Raw genomic sequence first — 8815 nt, 5'->3', positions numbered from 1 at the left:
CCCAAGCCTCCCAAGTTCTCACTTGCGCAGAGGAGCTGGAATTACCATGCTACACTGCAGTGAGTGACAGATGTAGATGCAGGGGAGAGAAAAGCAGACCTTGGTTTAATTATGTAAATCTATGGCTACGCTTTAATAAAGCAGTGCAATAAAACTGTCTTAACTGCCAAGTTTGGGAAATAGGATGAGCGAGGTTTTCATTCCCGGTACTATATTTGGGAAGAAAAAAAATAAGAAAAATGCAGAAGCGCTGATTCATCTCTGAAACCCTTCAGAAGCATGTCAGAGATTCCTGTGCTTCTTGCCCCTGCCAAACAACATTTGCAGTGACAACTGGTGCCGAAACCCTAGCAGCCCACACAGAACTCCTTGGGAAAGGAGAAAGCTGAAGTTTCAAGGTTGATGTTTTCTAATGAGATCTCAGACAGATGAGCTTTCTAGTATTACCTGCCAACTCTTCCTCAATCTAGTCAGCCTTCTCTTTGCCTTACAACCCTGCTTCTGCTGCTTTTTGCTAGAATGTGACAAAAGGTGACCTGGGCTTGCCATTTTTTTTTTGAAGGAAAATTTGTATTATTTTAATTATTTTTATGTACAGAAAACTCAACAGTGTACATTTAACCCAGTTTAGTGGCAAGTTCTTTAGCCTTTGCCTTTTCGAGTTTGGCGATACGAGCCACGGACTTAGGACCCAGGACGTTGCCGCCCCAGTGACAGCGGATCTCATCGTATCTGTATCTGTCGTTGTAATTGGTCCTGATAGCTTCCACCAGCTTAGCCAAAGTGCCTTTGTCTTCCGAGTTCACCTGTGTGAAGGCGACAGTGGTGCAGGTCTTCCTGTGGACTAGACGTCCCAGTCTTGCCTTCCCCTTGATAATGCAGTAAGGAACCCCCATTTTACGACACAGGGCAGGCAAGAAGACAACCAGCTCGATGGGATCCACATCGTGTGCAATCACCACCAGCTGAGCTTTCTTGTTCTCCACCAAGGTGGTGATGGTGTTAACTCCTGCTCGAAGGACAGGTGGTCTCTTGGTGGGGACGTCCCCTTTGCCAGCAGCTTTCTTCTCGGCCTGGGCCAACAGCCTTCTTCTCTTGCTTTGTTTCTGGTCTGTACTTGTGGGCCAGCTTAAGCAGCTGAGTAGCTGTTTGGTGGTCCAGGGCCTGGGTGAACTGGTTAATCGCAGGAGGCACTTTCAGCCACTTATGGAGGATGGCTCTCTGCCACTGCAACCTGATATAGCAGGGCCATTTCACAAAGCGGGTGAAGTGTCTTTTGGGCTGGATGTCCTGTCCAATGCCAAAATTCTTAGGCCTTTTCTCAAACAGGGGATTCACCACTTTCTTAGCCTCCTGCTTCTTCATGACAGCAGGGGCCGGAACCATCTTCTTTCCCTTGGCCTTCTTTCCTTTCGGCATCTTGGGCGGCGGGAGGAGAGCAGGCTTGCCATTTTTGAAAGCTGGTGATAGCGGGCTTGTGAATGTGGTGGCGAGTATTTCTTTCCCCATCAGGTGGTGGGGGCTGGAATGCTGTTCTCCGTGTTTTAACTATCCAAATACGTGCTTGTTTGTTTTGATTTCAGTATTTTTTAAAAAAACCCATTTTCATATTATAGGGCTAGGATTTTCATGGCCAGGACTCTATTGGTCATGAGCAGCAGATGCCCACCCTAAAGAGCTAAGCCACAAGTGCCCATAGGAGTGGAATTCCCAGAGCAGATGCTTTGTACTTTATGGACATCCAGTTCTATTACCAGGTTAGAGCTTTTGCCAATAAAGAAAACTGAAAGGGCAACCACTCTCTCATTTCTTCAACAAATAAACAAACAACTTGCATGGAAAAAGAGACAGGGAGCATGAGAGAGAGAGAGAGAGAAACTGTAAATTAAAACAGTGTTCTGGGCCACATGAATCAATGAAAGGTTTAGGAACCTTATTTGCATTCTAAATTAAACAAACTATTAAGAATTTACATGTCAGTTAGGGAACAATGAGGGAATATTAAGGAATTATTATTATTATTATTATTTTAGATAGAGTCTTGCTCTGTCACCCAGGCTGGAGTACAGTGGCGTGATCATGGCTCACTGCAGCCTTGATCTCCTGGGCCCAAACAATCCTTTTTCTTCACCCTTCCAAGTAGTTGGGACTATAGGCATGTGCCACCACACCTGGCAGATTTTTAGTTTTTTTTTGTAGATACATGGTCTCCCTATGTTGCCCAGGCTGGTCTCCAGTTCCTGGGCTCATGGGATCCTCCTGCCTTGGCCTCCCAAAGTGCTGGAATTACAGGCGTGAGCCACCATGCCCAGCCTAAAGTTTTTACAGGTGATAATAATATTGTGGTTCTGTTTTTAAAAAGTCTTTATCTTTTAGAGATATGTGCTAAAATATTTATGGATAAAGTAACGTAATGTCTGGAATTAAAAGAAAGTAATCTGTGGATCGAAGAGTGTGGTGGTGAGGTAGAGCCAGCTTGTACTTTTTGGAAAGAATTGATTGTCAGAATTTCAGGAATTTTGTGAGCTAGTGGTAAAGAGTCATTATTAAAAATTAAATTCTATGAACTTACACTTAAAAAAATTTTAAGAAGCTAATACTCAAAACTTACTGCTTGCTAGTTATTTTACTACAATTACTATGATCTGTGCTCTTGAAATTATTGCATTGATGATATCTATGTGGTGAAAATACTATATAACTGTGCTTCTGCACATCTCTTTCCAGTCCTCCGTTGGCAACATCATGTTGGTAACTTGAAGTCAGCCACAGAAATCTACAAATCAGGGATTTCTCCAGGGAGAGCTGATGGTTTTGCATTTACCACCACACTGCTGGAGGAGTAGGAAGGGTTCGAATAAAACAAAATAGCTCATGAGTTGATAATTGTCTTGAAGCAGAGTGAAAGGAACATGGGGGCTCATTACATTACTCTCTCTACTTTTACATATGTTAAACTTGTCTATACTGAAAAGTTTAAAGAAATGTGCTGGTTCAGACATTCTCTTGGATAGATAAGTGTTGCAGTGTTAAGGATTCAGACAGGTAAGGAAGACCCTGTGGTGCAAAGGAAAAAGCAATGATCCTAAGGGCAGGGGATGTGGATTCCTTGACTAGCTTTGCTCCTGATGAGCTGTGGGACTTGAGGAAGTCAGTTAGGATCTCTGTGTCCCATAATTCCTGATACACAGTTTGCCCTTAATAATAGTTTGTGGCATTCATGACAATCAGGTAAGTGCAAGGATGAGTTAAAAGTACAGGTGAGATTGTGGAGACATAATAAAGGGTTGCCAAACAAGAGAATTATTCTTCACAACTTATTTCCCATTTATTCTAGATGAAAACTCTGAGTCATTAAATATCTCCCTGAAACTTTTTCTCTAGAGTAATTTTATCTTCTTGGCTCATCGTAATGGATCTTTCTGGGGAGAGAATTACTTCAGATTAGGGAAATACCTGGAGCATAGAAGTTAAAAGTGCAGGCTGCCAAAAAGTGGAAATAATCCAAATGTCCATCTCCTGATGAATGGATACACACAATGTGGTATATCCATATAATGGAATACTATTTGGCCATGAAGGGGAATGAAGTACTGATGCATGCTGCAGCACGGATGAACCTTGAAAACCTCCTGCTACAGGAAATAAGCCAGTCACAAAAGGCCATATTATATGATTTAGTTTATATGAAATGTTCAGAATAGGCTAATCTATAGAGACAGAAAGTAGATTAGCACTTCCCGGGCCCTAAGGAATGGGGAATTGGGAGATGACAGCTAAGAGATAAGGTCTTTCTTTCTGGGGTGATGAAAATATCCTAAAATTGGTTGTGGTGATGGTTACAAAACTCTATGAATATACTAAGACCAAGGCCTGGCATGGTGGCTCATGCTTGTAATCCGAGCACTTTGGGAGGCCAAGGTGGGCGGATCACCTGAGGTCAGGAGTTCGAGACCAGCCTGGCCAACATGGTGAAACCCCATCTCTATTAAAAATACAAAAAAATTAGCCGGGCATGGTGGCTCAAGCCTGTAATCCCAGCTACTTGGGAGGCTGAGGCCTGAGAATCGCTTTAACCCAGGAGGCGGAGGTTGCAGTGAGCCAAGATCGTGCCACTGCACTCCAGCCTGGGGGACAGAGTGAGACTCTGTCTGAAAAAACAAAACGAAATATATATTTATATATACATACACTAAGACCATAGAATTGTATATTTAAAATGGGTGAATTATATGGTATGTGAATTATATCTCAATAAAGTTGTCAAAAAAGGTGCAAGCTGCCTGGGTTCAAATCCTGGTTTAATTTGCTTATCAGCTGGGAGACACATGACAAGTTTTCTTAACATTCTTCTGCTTATTTTCTCATCTATAAAATGGGGATAAATGTGATGCTTACCTCATTGGATTTTTGTGAAGATTAAATTTAATCCTTATGTAGAAAACATAAAAATGCTTATAGTGTGGCCTATACATGGAAAGAGGGCAAGTAATGTTAGCTACTATCATATTCTTGTTACAGGGGAAGAATCGTGGAAAAGAGGGGGAAAGAGTCTGCTGACGGTTTTTTTTTTTTTTTTGAGACCGAACCTCTGTCTCCTGGGTTCAAGTGATTCTCCTGCCTCAGTCTTCCTGAGTAGCTGGGATTACAGGCATGCACCACCATGCCCGTCTAATTTTGTATTTTTAGTAGAGATGGGGTTTCTCCATGTTGGTCAGGCTGGTTTTGAACACCCGACCTCAGATGATCCGCCCACCTTGGTCTCCCAAAATTCTGGGATTACAGGTGTGAGCCACCATGCCCAGCCTTTTTTTTTTTTTTTTCTCTATCTAATCGTGGCCTGGGGAAGCAAAAGTTTAATGAAAGAACTTCAGGTAATACCAGTGTAGTGAATTACAGAGTGACCTCCAAAAGATGTCCTAACCCCTGAAACCTGTGAATATAACCATATTTGTAAAAATGGTCTTTGCATATGTAAGTAAGAATCTTGAGGTGAGATCATCCTGAATAATCCCAATGGGAGTTAAATTCAATAACAGGTGCCCTTATAAGAGAAAGGCAGAAGGAGATTAGATACATAGAGAAGAAAGCCATGTGAAGATGTTGGCAGAGATTGGAGTTATACAGCCCAAACCAAGAAATGCCTGCAGCCAGCAGCAGTGGAGGAGGCAAAGAAGGGTTCTCCCCTAGTGCCTTCAGAGGGAATGCAGCCTGCTGATACCTTGTTTTGGGACCTCTGGCCTCCACATTGTGGGAGTTGAATTTGTATATTTTTTTAAAAAAACAATAAATTTTATTGTGTATATTCAAGGTTTACAATGACATGATGTTATGGGATACATATAGATAGTAAAATGGTTAATCAATAGCAGAAAAACAAATAACTGCTCTGAATTCCACCTTAACCCCACAGAAGGAGAACTCTTTGGAGACACTCTCTCCACTGCCTTGAGGATCAATTCAGAGAGAACTCACACATCGTTCTCTGTGTATTGCCAATCTAATCAATAGGCAGTCACAACAAAGAAGATTGATAGAGATTGGGATGGATAACTGGTGTGAACGTTGAGGGGAAGGTTTGGTTGAATCAAGTAAGTTAGACTCTCTTCTTTTCCCCCCTTAATCATGTTAGATTCCATGTCTTAGGGGAAGCATCACTTTTATTGGCCATTAAGAGGGAGAGGTTTTATGATCAAATTGCAGATGTAATTGTTAAGCTAAATTAAATTGTCAGGAGCTCAAAGAAGGCTTCTCTGTTGATTGGAGCTCAGTTCACTCAACAAGCAGTGTATACTTCTGTGATGTTGTCCAGATAACTGACATGGCCTGTATAGAGGAGGTTAGCCCTCACTTTGGTTTTTTAAAACCTTTGGAGGAGAGGCTGAGTGTCAGGCTATATCTTATTTATTTTGACTCATGGTTTGCAGGGAAACTATTATTGCAGAGTTTTTCTGGTCTTGGACAACCATTGTTTCATTAAGTGGCTTCTGAGATCTGGACACCAAGGGGTTAGATGAGCTGTCAGAAATTTCATACTAGCAGAAAATAGAAAGCTTTTATTGTTTTATTTATTTTTTATTGCTAAATTCCATTACACATTGGTAACAACTCTCAGGGCAGAGCATTTCAAGGTTTTATTGTGCTCCCTTAATTGTCAGCCAACTGATCTTTGGTGCTAAGCCTTCTTGTTGCTCTCAAGTTAGTGTTTGTCGTTCCTGGGAGAGGCTCTGTTATTTTCAAATTGAGCTTTCTGAATCCTGCTTTTTTACTTTTCTTTTTCAATTTTTTTTTGACCCGCAACAATACATATCACCTTTTCCTTCCACAGACCATATTCGAATTTATAGCATTGTGACAGAGGAAATAATTGCTTTATCTCTTTGCCTATTAAGTAGAACATCTCAGTTTAAAGTACTTTACATCTGTATTTTCATCATACTTGATCCTATTATAATGTGTGACATTCCTAGAGGGACTTACGGTGGGCTCTGGCCCCACTTTGAAGCCAGTGCTGCCTATCTGGTTGGCCTTCCCTGGACTCATTCATATGCTGTGGGCAAGCGGAATCTCTCAGGTTAAGTACTTCTTTTTAAAAATACAGGAGGGTTCTTTGAGCTTGGACCTTATACAAAAGCTGAAATAGTTGAGAATGACTGTATAAAATGAACTTACATTAAAATTTATAATTATGAGAGCTCGAATCTATATGGAAGCTAAGACTCCTTGTCCCTTATGATCCACATAAAGTGTGGTTCAAAGCCGCATTCCAAGTGCTCTGGAAAAATCTATCCCGTCTTTCAGAGTTCTCTAATTCCTAGGTGCTTTTATTATTTCAGGCACTTTTGTCTCTGGCTTTCTGCCTCTACAGGATTCCTATTCTTTTTTTGGGGGGTTTGATGCTTGTCTTTTTTCTCTGACCCAGATGTGAGACTTCCTTACTTTCTCTCTCTCTCTCTCTCTCTCTCTCTCTCTCTCTCTCTCACACACACACACACACACACACACACACACCACCTGCACAATCTATTCACTCAAGGTCTTTGCATGTGGCAGCTTTTACTGAAGGTTTGGGGAGACAAGGGAAGGGTTTTGTTGAGATCTATGAAAACAATCTCAGATTGCGTATTAGACATTATTAGCCCTTAAAAGTTCTCTAGCGTTTTGGTCATGTTATTTGTTTAGCCATCTTTTTCTTTTCCTCTCACTCTCTCCCTACGACATATGCAAATGTCTTGAGACATTTTTTGGTTATTGAAACTGGGGGTGGGAGGACTGGTGTCTAGCAGGTTGAGGCCACGGATGCTGCTAAACATCCTAGAACGCACAGGACGGCCTCCACAACAAAGCATGGTCAGGCCAATGTGTCAATAGTGGTGACATATTTCTTCTATCTTGCTTCCTTACCTCTCTTTTCTTCTCTCTTTATGAATTCCTGTTTATTTCTAATGCAGAGCACTTTATCGATCACACTTGTTGCTTTGTCTCTTTGGCTCACTTCACCACTATCGACATATTGACCTGACCATACTTTGTTGTGGAGGCTGTCCTGTGCATTCTAGGATGTTTAGCAGCATCCTTGGCCTCAACCTACTAGACACCAGTCCTCCTACCCCCAGTCTCAACAATCAAAAAATGTTTCAAGACATTGGCCTATGTCCTGGAGAGGGAGTCGGGAGGAAAAGCGATTCCAAACAACAGTTCCTGCTCTCAGGATTGCATCTTTCACCTTTGTGCATTGTTCTAAATAAAAGCACTGCCTGTTCCTGAAAGGAAATCTAGGACCAGGTGTTAGGGTTCTTTTTTTTTAATGCTCCTGCGTAAGTAATACTTACTGAAGAACACTGTATGCCAGGAACTGAGCTAAGCATTTTGTATACATTATATCACCTAAGCACATGCAGTTATCAAGTTATTTTAAGTGTCAACATATACACACATCTATTCTTAACTATGTGCATTATACATGCATGCATGTACATATATATGTATGCATACATACAAATATATGTTGTCAGATGTTCTCAAATCCTCTGGTCTTGTGATAGAATGGTTTAAGTGATTTATAAATAAACCCCATCCCAAGTACCATGTGGGGTGTGCCAGTGCGTTCCCTGGGACAGCAGGTTTGCTGAGGCAGGTTTCCATTTCCTTGTCAGTCCCCGGGGCTGCCTGCCTGTCCGTGGTTACCTGCTCTAGTCTGTGCTCCTGGATCCTGCACTCACTGACCTCTCTGTTTTGCTCCAGGCTGGATGCTACCCCTTCCCATCTTTGTCCTTAATTTCTGAAAGCGCAATCAACACAAATCTGTTGTGAATAGTAAGCCTTTTTTTTTTTAGGGTTTGCGGATAATGGAAAAGAAACACAGCCCAGGGCAGGGAACAACTTAAAGTCCTTTTCCTTGTCTTGTTATTTCTCTAAAAATTTACCCTTCTTTGTTGAAGATGTTGAATTAACTTAAAGTTGAATATCAAACACTGATTTTAAAATGTCTCTTGTGCATTCCTTTGGGAATTTCTCACTGGCTGCTATAGGGGAAAAATAACCCCTGTAGTTTCTTAGTTGGAACAGAGTCCTGTGACAAAAGGCAGATTAACAAGAGAAAAATAAACAGAAGTTTATTAACATGTATATTTCATATATACATGGGAGACACCCAGAGAATGAGTAATTCTCAAAGAAGTGGCTTTGAATTCCAGCCAATTTAACATCTTCAACAAAGAAGAGTAAATTTTTAGAGAAGTGACAAGACAAAGGAAAAGGACTTTGAATCTCTAAGGACAGCATCTTGAGGGAAGGCAGGTTAAGATTAGTTAGT

The 8815-nt window shown here is 41.3% G+C and overlaps 1 pseudogene; it reads right to left on the bottom strand.

Annotated features, from left to right (window-relative positions):
* Positions 1-548: 548 nt before the first annotated feature.
* LOC101142181 (large ribosomal subunit protein eL8-like) lies at positions 549-1438 on the bottom strand (annotated as a pseudogene).
* Between the last annotated feature and the right edge of the window lie 7377 nt (positions 1439-8815).

Source organism: Gorilla gorilla, chromosome 8 (assembly GCF_029281585.2).
Source record: "Gorilla gorilla gorilla isolate KB3781 chromosome 8, NHGRI_mGorGor1-v2.1_pri, whole genome shotgun sequence".
NCBI lineage: Eukaryota > Metazoa > Chordata > Mammalia > Primates > Hominidae > Gorilla > Gorilla gorilla.
The sequence above is the reverse complement of the archived record's forward strand: the minus strand, read 5'-3'. Positions and strand labels throughout refer to the sequence as shown.